We start from the raw sequence: 20,739 nt of genomic DNA, 5'->3' as shown, positions 1-20,739 counted from the left end.
CTTTGTTATCGGAGGATATTTCCTTTGGCCCTACAGTCTTCAAAGGGATCCGAAATATCTGTTCTCAGATTCCACAGATATAAGGCTAGCAAAGTGATCCACGAAATACAGATGTAACTCTGTGAGATGAATTAACAGAACACTAAGCAGTTTCTCAGAAAGCTTCTTTCCAGATTTCATCGGAGGATATTTCCTTTTTCACCATAGCCCTCTATGGGCTTCCAAATATCACTTTGCCAATTCCACAAGAACTGTCTTAGCGAAAGGCTTCTTGAAGGGAAAGCTCTAACTCTGTGAGATGATTTCACAGAACACAAAGAAGTTTCTCAGAAAGCTTCTTTCTCTTTGTTATCGGAGGATATTTCCTTTGGCCCTATAGTCTTCTGAGGGATCCGAAATATCTGTTCTCAGATTCCACAGAAATAAGGGTAGCAAAGAGATCCACGAAATACAGATGTAACTCTGTGAGATGAATTAACAGAACACTAAGCAGTTTCTCAGAAAGCTTCTTTCCAGATTTCATCTGAGGATATTTCCTTTTTCACCATAGCCCTCTATGGGCTTCCAAATATCACTTTGCCAATTCCACAAGAACTCTCTTTGCGAAAGGCTTCTTGAGGGGAAAGCTGTAACTCTGTGAGAGGATTTCACATAACACAAAGAAGTTTCTCAGAAAGATTCTTTCTCTTTGTTATCGGAGGATATTTCCTTTGGCCCTATAGTCTTCAAAGGGATCCGAAATATCTGTTCTCAGATTCCACAGAAATAAGGCTAGCAAAGAGATCCACGAAATACAGATGTAACTCTGTGAGATGAATTAACAGAACACTAATCAGTTTCTCAGACAGGTGCTTTCCAGATTTTATCTGAGGATATTTCCTTTTTCACCATAGCCCTCTATGGGCTTCCAAATATCTCTTTGCCAATTCCACAAGAACTGTCTTGGCGAAAGGCTTCTTGATTGAAAAGCTGTAACTCTGTGAGATGATTTAACAGAACACAAAGAAGTTTCTCAGAGAGTTTCTTTCTCTTTGTTATCGGAGTAATTTCCTTTGGCCCTATAGTCTTCAAAGGGATCCGAAATTACTGTTCTCAGATTCCACAGAATTAAGGCTAGCAAAGAGATCCACGAAATACAGATGTAACTCTGTGAGATGAATTAACAGAACACTAAGTAGTTTCTCAGAAAGCTTCTTTCCAGATTTCATCTGAGGATATTTCCTTTTTCACCATACCCCTCTATGGGCTTGCAAATATCTCTTTCCCAATTCCACAAGAACTGTCTTAGCGAAAGGCTTCTTGAGGGGAAAGCTTCAACTCTGTGAGATGATTTCACAGAACACAAAGAAGTTTCTCAGAAAGCTTCTTTCTCTTTGTTATCGGAGGATATTTCCTTTGGCCCTATAGTCTTCAAAGGGATCCGAAATATCTGTTCTAAGATTCCACAGAAATAAGGCTAGCAAAGAGATCCACGAAATAAAGATGTAACTATGAGGTGAATTAACACAACACTAAGCAGTTTCTCTGAAAGCTTCTTTCCAGATTTCATCTGAGGATATTTCCTTTTTCACCATAGCCCTCTATGGGCTTCCAAATATCACTTTGCCAATTCCACAAGAACTGTCTTACGGAAAGGCTTCTTGAGGGGACAGCTGTAAGTTTGTGAGATGATTTCACAGAACACTAAGAAGTTTCTCAGAAAGCTTCTTTCTCTTTGTTATCGGAGGATATTTCCTTTGGCCCTATAGTCTTCAAAGGGATCCGAAATATCTGTTCTCAGATTCCACGGAATTAAGGCTAGCAAAGCGATCCACGAAATACAGATGTAACTCGGTGAGGTGAATTAACAGAACACTAAGCAGTTTCTCAGAAAGCTTCTTTCCAGATTTCATCTGAGGATAATTCCTTTTTCACCATAGCCCTCTATGGGCTTCCAAATATCACTTTGCCAATTCCACAAGAACTGTCTTACGGAAAGGCTTCTTGAGGGGACAGCTGTAAGTTTGTGAGATGTTTTCAGAGAGCACAAAGAAGTTTCTCAGAAAGCTTCTTTCTCTTTGTTATCGGAGGATATTTCCTTTGGCCCTATAGTCTTCAAAGGGATCCGAAATATCTGTTCTCAGTTTCCACAGAAATAAGACTAGCAAGGAGATCCACGAAACAGAGATGTAACTCTGTGTGATGAATTAACAGAACACTAAGCAGTTTCTCAGAAAGCTTCTTTCCAGATTTCATCTGAGGATATTTCCTTTTTCACCATAGCCCTCTATGGGCTTCCAAATATCTCTTTGCCAATTCCACAAGAAGTGTCTTAGCGAAAGGCTTCTTGAGGGAAAAGCTGTAAATCTGTGAGATGATTTTACAGAACACAAAGAAGTTTCTCAGAAAGCTACTTTCTCTTTGTTATCGGAGTAATTTCCTTTGGCCCTATAGTCTTCAAAGGGATCCGAAATATCTGTTCTCAGATTCCACAGAATTAAGGCTAGCAAAGAGATCCACGAAATACAGATGTAACTCTGTGAGATGAATTAACAGAACACTAAGCAGTTTCTCAGAAAGCTTCTTTCCAGATTTCATCAGAGGATAATTCCTTTTTCACCATAGCCCTGTATGTGCTTCCAAATATCACTTTGCCAATTCCACAACAACTGTCTTACGGAAAGGCTTCTTGAGGGGACAGCTGTAAGTTTGTGAGATGATTTCACAGAACACAAAGAAGTTTCTCAGAAAGCTTCTTTCTCTTTGTTATCGGAGGATATTTCCTTTGGCCCTACAGTCTTCAAAGGGATCCGAAATATCTGTTCTCAGATTCCACAGATATAAGGCTAGCAAAGAGATCCACGAAACACAGATTTAACTGTGTGAGATGAATGAACAGAACACTAAGAAGTTTCTCAGAAAGCTTCTTTCCAGATTTCATCTGAGGATATTTCCTGTTTCACCTTAGCCCTCTATGGGCTTCCAAATATCACTTTGCCAATTCCACAAGACTTGTCTTAGCGAAAGGCTTCTTGAGGGGAAAGCTGTAACTCTGTGAGATGATTTCACAGAACACAAAGAAGTTTCTCAGAAAGCTTCTTTCTCTTTGTTATCGGAGGATATTTCCTTTGGCCCTATAGTCTTCAAAGGGATCCGAAATATCTGTTCTCAGATTCCACAGAAATAAGGCTAGCAAAGAGATCCACGAAATAAAGATGTAACTCTGAGGTGAATTAACAGAACACTAAGCAGTTTCTCAGAAAGCTTCTTTCCAGATTTCATCTGAGGATATTTCCTTTTTCACCGTAGCCCTGTATGGGCTTCCAAATATCACTTTGCCAATTCCACCAGAACTGTCTTACGCAAAGGCTTCTTGAGGGGACAGCTGTAAGTTTGTGAGATGATTTCACAGAACACAAAGAAATTTCTGAGAAAGCTTCTTTCTCTTTGTTATCGGAGGATATTTCCTTTGGCCCTACAGTCTTCAAAGGGATCCGAAATATCTGCTCTCAGATTCCACAGATATAAGGCTAGCAAAGAGATCCACGAAATACAGATGTAACTCTGTGAGATGAATTAACAGAACACTAAGCAGTTTCTCAGAAAGCTTCTTTCCAGATTTCATCTGAGGATATTTCCTTTTTCACCATAGCCCTCTATGGGCTTCTAAATATCACTTTGCCAATTCCACAAGAACTGTCTTAGCGAAAGGCTTCTTGAGGGGAAAGCTGTAACTCTGTGAGATGATTTCACAGAACACAAAGAAGTTTCTCAGAAAGCTTCTTTCTCTTTGTTATCGGAGGATATTTCCTTTGGCCCTATAGTCTTCAAAGGGATCCGAAATATCTGTTCTCAGATTCCACAGAAATAAGGCTAGCAAAGAGATCCACGAAATAGAGATGTAACTCTGTGAGATGAATTAACAGAACACTAAGCAGTTTCTCAGAAAGCTTCTTTCCAGATTTCAACTGAGGATATTTCCTTTTTCACCATAGCCCTCTATGGGCTTCCAAATATCACTTTGCCAATTCCACAAGAACTGTCTTAGCGAAAGGCTTCTTGAGGGGAAAGCTGTAACTCTGTGAGATGATTTCACAGAACACAAAGAAGTTTCTCAGAAAGCTTCTTTCTCTTTGTTATCGGAGGATATTTCCTTTGGCCCTATAGTCTTAAAAGGGATCCGAAATATCTGTTCTCAGATTCCACAGAAATAAGGCTAGCAAAGAGATCCCGAAATACAGATGTAACTCTGTGAGATGAATTAACAGAAAACTAATCAGTTTCTCAGAAAGCTTCTTTCCAGATATCATCTGAGGATAATTCCTTTTTCACCATAGCCCTCTAAGGGCTTCCAAATATCACTTTGCCAATTCCACAAGAACTGTCTTAGCGAAAGGCTTCCTGAGGGGAAAGCTGTAACTCTGTGAGATGATTTCACAGAACACAAAGAAGTTTCTCAGAAAGCTTCTTTCTCTTTGTTATCAGAGGATATTTCCTTTGGCCCTATAGTCTTCAAAGGGATCCGAAATATCTGTTCTCAGATTCCACAGAAATAAGGCTAGCAAAGAGATCCACGAAATACAGATGTAACTCTGTGAGATGAATTAACAGAACACTAAGCAGTTTCTCAGAAAGCTTCTTTCCAGATTTCATCTGAGGATATTTCCTTTTTCACCATAGCCCTCTATGGGCTTCCAAATATCACTTTGCCAATTCCACAATAACTGTCTTAGCGAAAGGCTTCTTGAGGGAAAGCTGTAACTCAGTGAGATGATTTCACAGAACACAAAGAAGTTTCTCAGAAAGCTTCTTTCTCTTTGTTATCGGAGGATATTTCCTTTGGCCCTATAGTCTTAAAAGGGATCCGAAATATCTGTTCTCAGATTCCACAGAAATAAGGCTGGCAAAGAGATCCCGAAATACAGATGTAACTCTGTGAGATGAATTAACAGAAAACTAATCAGTTTCTCAGAAAGCTTCTTTCCAGATTTCATCTGAGGATATTTCCTTTTTCACCATAGCCCTCTATGGGCTTCCAAATATCACTTTGCCAATTCCACAAGCACTGTCTTAGCGAAAGGCTTCTTGAGGGGAAAGCTGTAACTCTGTGAGATGATTTCACAGAACACAAAGAAGTTTCTCAGAAAGCTTCTTTCTCTTTCTTATCGGAGGATATTTCCTTTGGCCCTATAGTCTTCAAAGGGATCCGAAATATCTGTTCTCAGATTCCACAGAAATAAGGCTAGCAAAGGGATCCACGAAATAGAGATGTAACTCTGTGAGATGAATTAACAGAACACTAAGCAGTTTCTCAGAAAGCTTCTTTCCAGATTTCATCTGAGGATATTTCCTTTTTCACCATAGCCCTCTATGGGCTTCCAAATATCTATTTGCCAATTCCACATGAACTGTCTTAGCGAAAGGCTTCTTGAGGGGACAGCTGTAACACTGTGAGATGATTTCACAGAACACAAAGAAGTTTCTCAAAAAGCTTCTTTCTCTTTCTTATCGGAGTAATTTCCTTTGGCCCTATAGTCTTCAAAGGGATCCGAAATATCTGTTCTCAGATTCCACAGAATTAAGGCTGGCAAAGAGATCCACGAAATACAGATGTAACTCTGTGAGATGAATTAACAGAACACTAAGCAGTTTCTCAGAAAGCTTCTTTACAGATTTCATCTGAGGATAATTCCTTTTTCACCATAGCCCTCTATGGGCTTCCAAATATCACTTTGCCAATTCCACAAGAACTGTCTTACGGAAAGGCTTCTTGAGGGGACAGCTGTAAGTTTGTGAGATGATTTCACAGAACACAAAGAAGTTTCTCAGAAAGCTTCTTTCTCTTTTTTATCTGAGGATATTTCCTTTGGCCCTACAGTCTTCAAAGGGATCCGAAATATGTGTTCTCAGATTCCACACAAATAAGGCTAGCAAAGAGATCCACGAAATACAGATGTAACTCAGTGAGATGAATTAACAGAACACTAATCAGTTTCTCAGAAAGCTTCTTTCCAGATTACATCGGAGGATATTTGATTTTTCAACATAGCCCTCTATGGGCTTCCAAATATCACTTTGCCAATTCCACAAGAACTGTCTTAGCGAAAGGCTTCTTGAGGGGAAAGCTGTAACTCTGTGAGATGATTTCACAGAACACAAAGAAGTTTCTCAGAAAGCTTCTTTCTCTTTGTTATCGGAGGATATTTCCTTTGGCCCTATAGTCTTTAAAGGGATCCGAAATATCTGTTCTCAGATTCCACAGAAATAAGGCTAGCAAAGATATCCAAGAAATAAAGATGTAACTCTGAGGTGAATTAACAGAACACTAAGCAGTTTCTCAGAAAGCTTCTTTCCAGATTTCATCTGAGGATATTTCCTTTTTCACGATAGCCCTCTATGGGCTTCCAAATATCACTTTGCCAATTCCACAAGAACGGTCTTAGCGAAAGACTTCTTGAGGGGAAAGCTGTAAATCTGTGAGATGATTTCACAGAACACAAAGAAGTTTCTCAGAAAGCTTCTTTCTCTTTGTTATCGGAGGATATTTCCTTTGGCCCTATAGTCTTCAAAGGGATCCGAAATACCTGTTCTCAGATTCCACAGACATAAGGCTAGCAAAGAGATCCCGAAATACAGATGTAACTCTGTGAGATGAATTAACAGAACACTAAGCAGTTTCTCAGAAAGCTTCTTTCCAGATTTCATCTGAGGATATTTCCTTTTTCACCATAGCCCTGTATGTGCTTCCAAATATCACTTTGCCGATTCCACAAGAAGTGTCTTAGCGAAAGGCTTCTTGACGGGAAAGCTGTAACTCTGTGTGATGATTTCACAGAACACAAAGAAGTTTCTCAGAAAGCTTCTTTCTCTTTGTTGTCGGAGGATATATCCTTTGGCCCTATAGTCTTCAAAGGGATCCGAAATATCTGTTCTCGGATTCCACAGAAATAAGGCTAGCAAAGAGATCCACGAAATACAGATGTAACTCTGTGAGATGAATTCACAGAACACTAAGCAGTTTCTCAGAAAGCTTCCTTCCAGATTTCATCTGAGGATATTTCCTTTTTCACCATAGCCCTCAATGGGCTTTCAAGTATCACTTTGCCAATTCCACAAGAACTGTCTCAGCGAAAGGTTTCTTAAGGGGAAAGCTGTAACTCTGTGAGATGATTTCACATAACACAAAGAAGTTTCTCAGAAAGCTTCTTTCTCTTTGTTATCGGAGGATATTTCCTTTGGCCCTATAGTCTTCAAAGGGATCCGAAATATTTGTTCTCAGATTCCACAGAAATAAGGCTAGCAAAGAGATCCACGAAATAGAGATGTAACTCTGTGAGATGAATTAACAGAACACTAAGCAGTTTCACAGAAAGCTTATTTCCAGATTTCATCTGAGGATATTTCCTTTTTCACCATAGCCCTCTATGGGCTTCCAAATATCTCTTTGCCAATTCCACAAGAACTGTCTTAGCGAAAGGCTTCTTGAGGGAAAAGCTGTAACTCTGTGAGAGGATTTCACAGAACACAAAGAAGTTTCTCAGAAAGCTTCTTTCTCTTTGTTATCGGAGGATATTTCCTTTGGCCCTATAGTCTTCAAAGGAATCCGAAATATCTGTTCTCAGATTCCACAGAAATAAGGCTAGCAAAGAGATCCCGAAATACAGATGTAACTCTGTGAGATGAATTAACAGAAAACTAATCAGTTTCTCAGAAAGCTTCTTTCCAGATTTCATCGGAGGATATTTCCTTTTTCACCATAGCCCTCTATGGGCTTCTAAATATCACTTTGCCAATTCCACAAGAACTGTCTTAGCGAAAGGCTTCTTGAGGGGAAAGCTGTAACTCTGTGAGATGATTTCACAGAACACAAAGAAGTTTCTCAGAAAGCTTCTTTCTCTTTGTTATCAGAGGATATTTCCTTTGGCCCTATAGTCTTCAAAGGGATCCGAAATATCTGTTCTCAGATTCCACAGAAATAAGGCTAGCAAAGAGATCCACGAAATAGAGATGTAACTCTGTGAGATGAATTAACAGGACACTAAGCAGTTTCTCAGAAAGCTTCTTTCCAGATTTCAACTGAGGATATTTCCTTTTTCACCATAGCCCTCTATGGGCTTCCAAATATCACTTTGCCAATTCCACAAGAACTATCTTAGCGAAAGGCTTCTTGAGGGGAAAGCTGTAACTCTGTGAGATGATTTCACAGAACACAAAGAAGTTTCTCAGAAAGCTTCTTTCTCTTTGTTATCGGAGGATATTTCCTTTGGCCCTATAGTCTTAAAAGGGATCCGAAATATCTGTTCTCAGATTCCACAGAAATAAGGCTAGCAAAGAGATCCCGAAATACAGATGTAACTCTGTGAGATGAATTAACAGAAAACTAATCAGTTTCTCAGAAAGCTTCTTTCCAGATATCATCTGAGGATAATTCCTTTTTCACCATAGCCCTCTAAGGGCTTCCAAATATCACTTTGCCAATTCCACAAGAACTGTCTTAGCGAAAGGCTTCCTGAGGGGAAAGCTGTAACTCTGTGAGATGATTTCACAGAACACAAAGAAGTTTCTCAGAAAGCTTCTTTCTCTTTGTTATCAGAGGATATTTCCTTTGGCCCTATAGTCTTCAAAGGGATCCGAAATATCTGTTCTCAGATTCCACAGAAATAAGGCTAGCAAAGAGATCCACGAAATACAGATGTAACTCTGTGAGATGAATTAACAGAACACTAAGCAGTTTCTCAGAAAGCTTCTTTCCAGATTTCATCTGAGGATATTTCCTTTTTCACCATAGCCCTCTATGGGCTTCCAAATATCATTTTGCCAATTCCACAAGAACTGTCTTAGCGAAATGCTTCTTGAGGGGAAAGCTGTAACTCTGTGAGATGATTTCACAGAACACAAAGAAGTTTCTCAGAAAGCTTCTTTCTCTTTGTTATCGGAGGATATTTCCTTTGGCCCTATAGTCTTCAAAGGGATCCGAAATATCTGTTCTCAGATTCCACAGAAATAAGGCTAGCAAAGAGATCCACGAAATACAGATGTAACTCTGTGAGATGAATTAACAGAACACTAAGCAGTTTCTCAGAAAACTTCTTTACAGATTTCATCTGAGGATATTTCCTTTTTCACCATAGCCCTCTATGGGCTTCAAAATATCACTTTGCCAATTCCACAAGAACTGTCTTAGCGAAATGCTTCTTGAGCGAAAAGCTGTAACTCTGTGAGAGGATTTCACAGAACACAAAGAAGTTTCTCAGAAAGCTTCTTTCTCTTTGTTATCGGAGGATATTTCCTTTGGCCCTATAGTCTTCAAAGGGATGCGAAATATCTGTTCTCAGATTCCACAGAAATAAGGCTAGCAAAGAGTTCCACGAAATACAGTTGTAACTCTGTGAGTGGAAGTCACACATCACAGAGCAGTTTCTCAGAAAGCTTCTTTCCAGATTTCATCTGAGGATATTTCCTTTTTCACCGTAGTCCTCTAAGGGGCTTCCAAATATCACTTTGCCAATTCCACAAGACCTGTCTTAGCGAAAGGCTTTTTGAGGGGACAGCTGTAACTCTGTGAGATGATTTCACAGAACACAAAGAAGTTTCTCAGAAAGCTTCTTTCTCTTTGTTATCGGAGGATATTTCCTTTGGCCCTATAGTCTTCAAAGGGATCCGAAATATCTGTTCTCAGATTCCACAGAAATAAGGCTAGCAAAGAGATCCACGAAATGCAGATGTAACTCTGTGAGTGGAAGTCACACATCACAGAGCAGTTTCTCAGAAAACTTCTCTCCGGATTTCATCTGAGGATATTTCCTTTTTCACCATAGCCCTCTAAGGGCTTCCAAATATCACTTTGCCAATTCCACAAGAACTGTCTTAGCGAAAGGTTTCTTGAGGGGAAAGCTGTAACGCTGTGAGATGATTTCACACAACACAAAGAAGTTTCTCAGAAAGCTTCTTTCTCTTTGTTATCGGAGGATATTTCCTTTGGCCCTATAGTCTTCAAAGGGATCCGAAATATCTGTTCTCAGATTCCACAGAAATAAGGCTAGCAAAGAGATACACGAAATACAGATGTAACTCTGTGAGTGGAAGTCACACATCACAGAGCAGTTTCTCAGAAAGCTTCTTTCCAGATTTCATCTGAGGATATTTCCTTTTTCACCATAGCCCTCTATGGGCTTCCAAATATCACTTTGCCAATTCCACAAGAACTGTCTTAGCGAAAGGCTTCTTGAGGGGGAAGCTGTAACTCTGTGAGATGATTTCACCGAACACAAAGAACTTTCTCAGAAAGCTTCTTTCTCTTTGTTATCGGAGGATATTTCCTTTGGCCGTATAGTCTTCAAAGGGATCCGAAATATCTGTTCTCAGATTCCACAGAAATAAGGCTAGCAAAGAGATCCACGAAATACAGATGTAACTCTGTGAGTGGAAGTGACACATCACAGAGCAGTTTCTCAGAAAGCTTCTTTCCAGATTTCATCTGAGGATATTTCCTCTTTCACCATAACCCTCTAGGGGCTTCCAAATATCACTTTGCCAATTCCACAAGAACTGTCTTAGCGAAAGTCTTCTTGAGGGGAAAGCTGTAACTCTGTGAGATGATTTCACAGAACACAAAGAACTTTCTCAGAAAGCTTCTTTCTCTTTGTTATCGGAGGATATTTCCTTTGGCCGTATAGTCTTCAAAGGGATCCGAAATATCTGTTCTCAGATTCCACAGAAATAAGGCTAGCAAAGAGATCCACGAAATACAGATGTAACTCTGTGAGTGGAAGTCACACATCACAGAGCAGTTTCTCAGAAAGCTTGTTTCCTGATTTCATCTGAGGATACTTCCTTTTAGACCATAGCAGTCTATGGACTTCCAAATATCCCTTTGCCAATTCCACAAGAACTGTCTTAGCGAAAGTGTTCTTGAGCGGAAAGCTGTAAGTCTGTGAGATGATTTCACAGAACACAAAGAAGTTTCTCAGATCACTTCTTTCTCTTTGTTATCGGAGGATATTTCCTTTGGCCCTGTAGTCTTCTAAGGAATCCGAAATATCTGTTCTCAGATTCCACAGAAACAACGCTAGCAAAGAGATCCACGAAATACAGATGTAACTCTGTGAGGTGAATTAACAGAACAATAAGCAGTTTCTCAGAAAGCTTCTTTCCAGATTTCATCTGAGGATATTTCCTCTTTCAGCATAGCTCTATGGGCTTCCAAATATCAGTTTGCCAATTCCACAAGAACTGTCTTAGCGAAAGCCTTCTTGAGGGGAAAGCTGTAACTCTGTGAGATGATTTCACAGAACACAAAGAAGTTTCTCAGAAAGCTTCTTTCTCTTTGTTATCGGAGGATATTTCCTTAGGCCCTATAGTCTTCAAAGGGATCCGAAATACCTGTTCTCAGATTCCACAGAAAAAGGCTAGCAAAGAGATCCACGAAATACAGATGTAACTCTGTGAGATGAATTAACAGAACCCTAAGCAGTTTCTCAGAAAGCTTCTTTCCAGATTTCATCTGAGGATATTTCCTTTTTCACCATAGCCCTCTATGGGCTTCCAAATATCACTTTGCCAATTCCACAAGAACTGTCTTAGCGAAAGGCTTCTTGAGGGGAAAGCTGTAACTCTGTGAGATGATTTCACAGAACACAAAGAACTTTCTCAGAAAGCTTCTTTCTCTTTGTTATCGGATGATATTTCCTTTGGCCCTATAGCCTTCAAAGGGATCCGAAATATCTGTTCTCAGATTCCACAGAAATAAGGCGAGCCAAGATATCCTCGAAATACAGATGTAACACTGTGAGATGAATTAACAGAACACTAAGAAGTTTCTCAGAAAGCTTCTTTCCAGATTTCATCTTAGGATATTTCGTTTTTTCCCTAGTCCTCTATGGGCTTCCAAATATCACTTTGCCAATTCCACAAGAACTGTCTTAGCGAAAGGCTTCTTGAGGGGAAAGCTGTATCTCTGTGAGATGATTTCACAGAACACAAAGAAGTTTCTCAGAAAGTTTCTTTCTATTTGTTATCGGAGGATATTTCCTTTGTCCCTATATTCTTTAAAGTGATCCGAAATATCTGTTCTCAGATTCCACAGAAATAAGGCTAGCAAAGAGATCCACGAAATACGGATGTAACTCTGTGAGTGGAAGTCACACATCACAGAGCAGTTTCTCAGAAAGCTTCTTTCCAGATATCATCTGAGGATATTTCCTTTTTCACCATACCATCTATGGGCTTCCAAATATCACTTTGCCAATTCCACAAGAACTGTCTTAGCGAAAGGCTTCTTGAGGGGAAAGCTGTAACTCTGTGAGATGATTTCACAGAACACAAAGAACTTTCTCAGAAAGCTTCTTTCTCTTTCTTATCGGAGGATATTTCCTTTGGCCGTATAGTCTTCAAAGGGATCCGAAATATCTGTTCTCAGATTCCACAGAAATAAGGCTAGCAAAGAGATCCACGAAATACAGATGTAACTCTGTGAGTGGAAGTGACACATCACAGAGCAGTTTCTCAGAAAGCTTCTTTGCAGATTTCATCTGAGGATATTTCCTCTTTCACCATAACCCTCTATGGGCTTCCAAATATCACTTTGCCAATTCCACCAGGACTGTCTTAGCGAAAGGCTTCTTGAGGGGAAAGCTGTAACTCTGTGAGATGATTTCACATAACACAAAGAAGTTTCTCAGAAGGTTTCTTTCTCTTTGTTATCGGAGGATATTTCCTTTGGCCCTATAGTCTTCAAAGGGATCAGAAATACCTCTTCTCTGATACCACAGAAATAAGGCTAGCAAAGAGATCCACGAAATACAGATGTAACTCTGTGAGTGGAAGTCACACATCACAGAGCAGTTTCTCAGAAAGCTTGTTTCCTGATTTCATCTGAGGATATTTCCTTTTAGACCATAGCAGTCTATGGACTTCCAAATATCACTTTGCCAATTCCACAAGAACTGTCTTAGCGAAAGTGTTCTTGAGCGGAAAGCTGTAAGTCTGTGAGATGATTTCACAGAACACAAAGAAGTTTCTCAGATCACTTCTTTCTCTTTGTTATCGGAGGATATTTCCTTTGGCCCTATAGTCTTCTAAGGAATCCGAAATATCTGTTCTCAGATTTCACAGAAACAACGCTAGCAAAGAGATCCACGAAATACAGATGTAACTCTGTGAGGTGAATTAACAGAACAATAAGCAGTTTCTCAGAAAGCTTCTTTCCAGATTTCATCTGAGGATATTTCCTTTTTCAGCATAGCTCTATGGGCTTCCAAATATCAGTTTGCCAATTCCACAAGAACTGTCTTAGCAAAAGCCTTCTTGAGGGGAAAGCTGTAACTCTGTGAGATGATTTCACAGAACACAAAGAAGTTTCTCAGAAAGCTTCTTTCTCTTTGTTATCGGAGGATATTTCCTTTGGCCCTATAGTCTTCAAAGGGATCCGAAATACCTGTTCTCAGATTCCACAGAAAAAGGCTAGCAAAGAGATCCACGAAATACAGATGTAACTCTGTGAGATGAATTAACAGAACCCTAAGCAGTTTCTCAGAAAGCTTCTTTCCAGATTTCATCTGAGGATATTTCCTTTTTCACCATTGCCCTCTATGGGCTTCCAAATATCACTTTGCCATTTCCACAAGAACTGTCTTAGCGAAAGGCTTCTTGAGGGGAAAGCTGTAACTCTGTGAGATGATTTCACAGAACACAAAGAAGTTTCTCAGAAAGCTTCTTTCTCTTTGTTATCGGAGGATATTTCCTTTGGCCCTATAGTCTTCAAAGGGATCCGAAATATCTGTTCTCAGATTCCACAGAAATAAGGCTAGCAAAGAGATCCACGAAATACAGATGTAACTCTCTGAGATGAATTAACAGAACACTAAGCAGTTTCTCAGAAAGCTTCTTTACAGATTTCATCTGAGGATATTTCCTTTTTCACCATAGCCCTCTATGGGCTTCCAAATATCACTTTGCCAATTCCACAAGAACTGTCTTAGTGAAAGGCTTCTTGAGGGGAAAGCTGTAAATCTGTGAGATTATTTCACAGAACACAAAGAACTTTCTCAGAAAGCTTCTTTCTCTTTGTTATCGGAGGATATTTCCTTTGGCCCTATAGCCTTCAAAGGGATCCGAAATATCTGTTCTCAGATTCCACAGAAATAAGGCGAGCAAAGAGATCCTCGAAATACAGATGTAACTCTGTGAGATGAATTAACAGAACACTAAGCAGTTTCTCAGAAAGCTTCTTTCCAGATTTCATCTGAGGATATTTCCTTTTTCACCATAGTCCTCTATGGGCTTCCAAATATTACTTTGCCAATTCCACAAGAACTGTCTTAGCGAAAGGCTTCTTGAGGGGATAGGTGTATCTCTGTGAGATGATTTCACAGAACACAAAGAAGTTTCTCAGAAAGTTTCTTTCTCTTTGTTATCGGAGGATATTTCCATTGGCCCTATAGTCTTTAAAGTGATCCGAAATATCTGTTCTCAGATTCCACAGAAATAAGGCTAGCAAAGAGATCCACGAAATACGGATGTAACTCTGGGAGTGGAAGTCACACATCACAGAGCAGTTTCTCAGAAACCTTCTTTCCAGATATCATCTGAGGATATTTCCTTTTTCACCATGGCCATCTATGGGCTTCCAAATATCACTTTGCCAATTCCACAAGAACTGTCTTAGCGAAAGGCTTCTTGAGGGGAAAGCTGTAACTCTGTGAGATGATTTCACAGAACACGAAGAACTTTCTCAGAAAGCTTCTTTCTCTTTCTTATCGGAGGATATTTCCTTTGGCCGTATAGTCTTCAAAGGGATCCGAAATATCGGTTCTCAGATTCCGCAGAAATAAGGCAAGCAAAGAGATCCACGAAATACAGATGTAACTCTGTGAGTGGAAGTGACACATCACAGAGCAGTTTCTCAGAAAGCTTCTTTCCAGATTTCATCTGAGGATATTTCCTCTTTCACCATAACCCTCTATGGGCTTCCAAATATCACTTTGCCAATTCCACAAGAACTGTCTTAGCGAAAGTCTTCTTGAGGGGAAAGCTGTAACTCTGTGAGATGATTTCACAGAACACAAAGAACTTTCTCAGAAAGCTTCTTTCTCTTTGTTATCGGAGGATATTTCCTTTGGCCGTATAGTCTTCAAAGGGATCCGAAATATCTGTTCTCAGATTCCACAGAAATAAGGCTAGCAAAGAGATCCACGAAATACAGATGCAACTCTGTGAGTGGAAGTCACACATCACAGAGCAGTTTCTCAGAAAGCTTGTTTCCTGATTTCATCTGAGGATATTTCCTTTTAGACCATAGCAGTCTATGGACTTCCAAATATCCCTTTGCCAATTCCACAAGAACTGTCTTAGCGAAAGTGTTCTTGAGCGGAAAGCTGTAAGTCTGTGAGATGATTTCACAGAACACAAAGAAGTTTCTCAGATCACTTCTTTCTCTTTGTTATCGGAGGATATTTCCTTTGGCCCTATAGTCTTCTAAGGAATCCGAAATATCTGTTCTCAGATTCCACAGAAATAAGGCTAGCAAGGAGATCCACGAAATACAGATGTAACTCTGTGAGGTGAATTAACAGAACAATAAGCAGTTTCTCAGAAAGCTTCTTTCCAGATTTCATCTGAGGATATTCCCTTTTTCAGCATAGCCCTATGGGCTTCCAAATATCAGTTTGCCAATTCCACAAGAACTGTCTTAGCGAAAGCCTTCTTGAGGGGAAAGCTGTAACTCTGTGAGATGATTTCACAGAACACAAAGAAGTTTCTCAGAAAGCTTCTTTCTCTTTGTTATCAGAGGATATTTCCTTTGGCCCTATAGTCTTCAAAGGGATCCGAAATACCTGTTCTCAGATTCCACAGAAAAAGGCTAGCAAAGAGATCCACGAAATACAGATGTAACTCTGTGAGATGAATTAACAGAACACTAAGCAGTTTCTCAGAAAGCTTCTTTCCAGATTCCATCTGAGGATATTTCCTTTTTCACCATAGCCCTCTATGGGCTTCCAAATATCACTTTGCCAATTCCACAAGAACTGTCTTAGCGAAAGGCTTCTTGAGGGGAAAGCTGTAACTCTGTGAGATGATTTCACAGAACACAAAGAACTTTCTCAGAAAGCTTCTTTCTCTTTGTTATCGGATGATATTTCCTTTGGCCCTATAGCCTTCAAAGAGATCCGAAATATCTGTTCTCAGATTCCAGAGAAATAAGGCGAGCCAAGATATCCTCGAAATACAGATGTAACTCTGTGAGATGAATTAACAGAACACTAAGCAGTTTCTCAGAAAGCTTCTTTCCAGATTTCATCTGAGGATATTTCGTTTTTCACCCTAGTCCTCTATGGGCTTCCAAATATCACTTTGCCAATTCCACAAGAACTGTCTTAGCGAAAGGCTTCTTGAGGGGAAAGCTGTATCTCTGTGAGATGATTTCACAGAACACAAAGAAGTTTCTCAGAAAGTTTCTTTCTCTTTTTTATCGGAGGATATTTCCTTTGGCCCTATATTCTTTAAAGTGATCCGAAATATCTGTTCTCAGATTCCACAGAAATAAGGCTAGCAAAGAGATCCACGAAATACGGATGTAACTCTGTGAGTGGAAGTCACACATCACAGAGCAGTTTCTCAGAAAGCTTCTTTCCAGATATCATCTGAGGATATTTCCTTTTTCACCATACCATCTATGGGCTTCCAAATATCACTTTGCCAATTCCACAAGAACTGTCTTAGCGAAAGGCTTCTTGAGGGGAAAGCTGTAACTCTGTGAGATGATTTCACAGAACACAAAGAACTTTCTCAGAAAGCTTCTTTCTCTTTGTTATCGGAGGATATTTCCTTTGGCCGTATAGTCTTCAAAGGGATCCGAAATATCTGTTCTCAGATTCCACAGAAATAAGGCTAGCAAAGAGATCCACGAAATACAGATGTAACACTGTGAGTGGAAGTGACACATCACAGAGCAGTTTCTCAGAAAGCTTCTTTCCAGATTTCATCTGAGGATATTTCCTCTTTCACCATAACCCTCTATGGGCTTCCAAATATCACTTTGCCAATTCCACCAGAACTGTCTTAGCGAAAGGCTTCTTGAGGGGAAAGCTGAAACTCTGTGAGATGATTTCACAGAACACAAAGAAGTTTCTCAGAAGGTTTCTTTCTCTTTGTTATCGGAGGATATTTCCTTTGGCCCTATAGTCTTCAAAGGGATCAGAAATACCTCTTCTCTGATACCACAGAAATAAGGCTAGCAAAGAGATCCACGAAATACAGATGTAACTCTGTGAGTGGAAGTCACACATCACAGAGCAGTTTCTCAGAAAACTTGTTTCCTGATTTCATCTGAGGATATTTCCTTTTAGACCATAGCAGTCTATGGACTTCCAAATATCACTTTGCCAATTCCACAAGAACTGTCTTAGCGAAAGTGTTCTTGAGCGGAAAGCTGTAAGTCTGTGAGATGATTTCACAGAACACAAAGAAGTTTCTCAGATCATTTCTTTCTATTTGTTATCGGAGGATATTTCCTTTGGCCCTATAGTCTTCTAAGGAATCCGAAATATCTGTTCTCAGATTCCACAGAAACAACGCTAGCAAAGAGATCCACGAAATACAGATGTAACTCTGTGAGGTGAATTAACAGAACAATAAGCAGTTTCTCAGAAAGCTTCTTTCCAGATTTCATCTGAGGATATTTCCTTTTTCAGCATAGCTCTATGGGCTTCCAAATATCAGTTTGCCAATTCCACAAGAACTGTCTTAGCAAAAGCCTTCTTGAGGGGAAAGCTGTAACTCTGTGAGATGATTTCACAGAACACAAAGAAGTTTCTCAGAAAGCTTCTTTCTCTTTGTTATCGGAGGATATTTCCTTTGGCCCTATAGTCTTCAAAGGGATCCGAAATACCTGTTCTCAGATTCCACAGAAAAAGGCTAGCAAAGAGATCCACGAAATACAGATGTAACTCTGTGAGATGAATTAACAGAACACTAAGCAGTTTCTCAGAAAGCTTCTTTCCAGATTTCATCTGAGGATATTTCCTTTTTCACCATAGCCCTAGAGGGTCTTCCAAATATCACTTTGCCAATTCCACAAGAACTGTCTTAGCGAAAGGCTTCTTGAGGGGAAAGCTGTAACTCTGTGAGATGATTTCACAGAACACAAAGAAGTTTCTCAGAAAGCTTCTTTCTCTTTGTTATCGGAGGATATTTCCTTTGGCCCTATAGTCTTCAAAGGGATCCGAAATATCTGTTCTCAGATTCCACAGAAATAAGGCTAGCAAAGAGATCCACGAAGTACAGATGTAACTCTGTGAGATGAATTAACAGAACACTAAGCAGTTTCTCAGAACGCTTCTTTCCAGATTTCATCTGAGGATATTTACTTTTTCACCATAGCCCTCTATGGGCTTCCAAATATCACTTTGCCAATTCCACAAGAACTGTCTTAGCGAAAGGCTTCTTGAGGGGAAAGCTGTAACTCTGTGAGATGATTTCACAGAACACAAAGAACTTTCTCAGAAAGCTTCTTTCTCTTTGTTATCGGAGGATATTTCCTTTGGCCCTATAGCCTTCAAAGGGATCCGAAATATCTGTTCTCAGATTCCACAGAAATAAGGCGAGCCAAGATATCCTCGAAATACAGATGTAACTCTGTGAGATGAATTAACAGAACACTAAGCAGTTTCTCAGAAAGCTTCTTTCCAGATTTCATCTGAGGATATTTCCTTTTTCACCATAGTCCTCTATGGGCTTCCAAATATCACTTTGCCAATTCCAAAAGAACTGTCTTAGCGAAAGGTTTCTTGAGGGGAAAGCTGTATCTCTGTGAGATGATTTCACAGAACACAAAGAAGTTTCTCAGAAAGTTTTTTTCTCTTTGTTATCGGAGGATATTTCCTTTGGCCCTATAGTCTTTAAAGTGATCCGAAATATCTGTTCTCAGATTCCACAGAAATAAGGCTAGCAAAGAGATCTACGAAATACGGATGTAACTCTGTGAGTGGAAGTCACACATCACAGAGCAGTTTCTCAGAAAGCTTCTTTCCAGATTTCATCTGAGGATATTTCCTTTTTCACCATAGCCATCTATGGGCTTCCAAATATCACTTTGCCAATTCCACAAGAACTGTCTTAGCGAAAGGCTTCTTGAGGGGAAAGCTGTAACTCTGTGAGATGATTTCACAGAACACAAAGAACTTTCTCAGAAAGCTTCTTTCTCTTTGTTATCGGAGGATATTTCCTTTGGCCGTATAGTCTTCAAAGGGATCCGAAATATCGGTTCTCAGATTCCACAGAAATAAGGCTAGCAAGGAGATCCACGAAATACAGATGTAACTCTGTGAGTGCAAGTGACACATCACAGAGCAGTTTCTCAGAAAGCTTCTTTCCAGATTTCATCTGAGGATATTTCCTCTTTCAACATAACCCTCTATGGGCTTCCAAATATCACTTTGCCAATTCCACAAGAACTGTCTTAGCGAAAGGCTTCTTGAGGGGAAAGCTGTAACTCTGTGAGATGATTTCACAGAACACAAAGAACTTTCTCAGAAAGCTTCTTTCTCTTTGTTATCGGAGGATATTTCCATTGGCCGTATAGTCTTCCAAGGGATCCGAAATATCTGTTCTCAGATTCCACAGAAATAAGGCTAGCAAAGAGATCCACGAAATACAGATGTAAGTCTGTGAGTGGAAGTGACACATCACAGAGCAGTTTCTCAGAAAGCTTCTTTCCAGATTTCATCTGAGGATATTTCCTCTTTCACCATTACCCTCTATGGGCTTCCAAATATCACTTTGCCAATTCCACAAGAACTGTCTTAGCGAAAGGCTTCTTGAGGGGAAAGCTGTAACTCTGTGAGATGATTTCACAGAACACAAAGTAGTTTCTCAGAAGGCTTCTTTCTCTTTGTTATGGGAGGATATTTCCTTTGGCCCTATAGTCTCCAAAGTGATCAGAAATATCTGTTCTCAGATTCCACAGAAATAAGGCTAGAAAGAGATCCACGAAATACAGATGTAACTCTGTAAGTGGAAGTCACACATCACAGAGCAGTTTCTCAGAAAGCTTGTTTCCTGATTTCATCTGAGGATATTTCCTTTTAGACCATAGCAGTCTATGGACTTCCAAATATCTCTTTGCCAATTCCACCAGAACTGTCTTAGCGAAAGTGTTCTTGAGCGGAAAGCTGTAAGTCTGTGAGATGATTTCACAGAACACAAAGAACTTTCTCAGAAAGCTTCTTTCTCTTTGTTATCGGAGGATATTTCCTTTGGCCGTATTGTCTTCAAAGGAATCCGAAATATCTGTTCTCAGATTCCACAGAAATAAGGCTAGCAAGGAGATCCACGAAATACAGAAATAACTCTGTGAGATGAATTAACAGAACACTAAGCAGTTTCTCAGAGAGCTTCTTTCCAGATTTCATCTGAGGATGTTTCCTTTTTCACCATAGCCCTCTATGGGCTTCCAAATATCACTTTGCCAATTGCACAAGAACTGTCTTAGCGAAAGGCTTCTTGAGGGGAAAGCTGTAACTCTCTGAGATGATTTCACAAAACACAAAGTAGTTTCTCAGAAAGCTTCATTCTCTTTGTTATCGGAGGATATTTCCTTTGGCCCTATAGTCTTCAAAGGGATCCGAAATATCTGTTCTCAGATTCCACAGAAATAAGGCTAGCAAAGAGATCCACGAGATACAGATGTAACTCTGTGAGATGAGTTAACAGAACACTAAGCAGTTTCTCAGAAAGCTTCTTTCCAGATTTCATCTGAGGATA

Source organism: Macaca mulatta, chromosome 4 (genome assembly GCF_049350105.2).
Source record: "Macaca mulatta isolate MMU2019108-1 chromosome 4, T2T-MMU8v2.0, whole genome shotgun sequence".
Taxonomy (NCBI): domain Eukaryota; kingdom Metazoa; phylum Chordata; class Mammalia; order Primates; family Cercopithecidae; genus Macaca; species Macaca mulatta.
Note: the sequence above shows the minus strand (reverse complement) of the source record.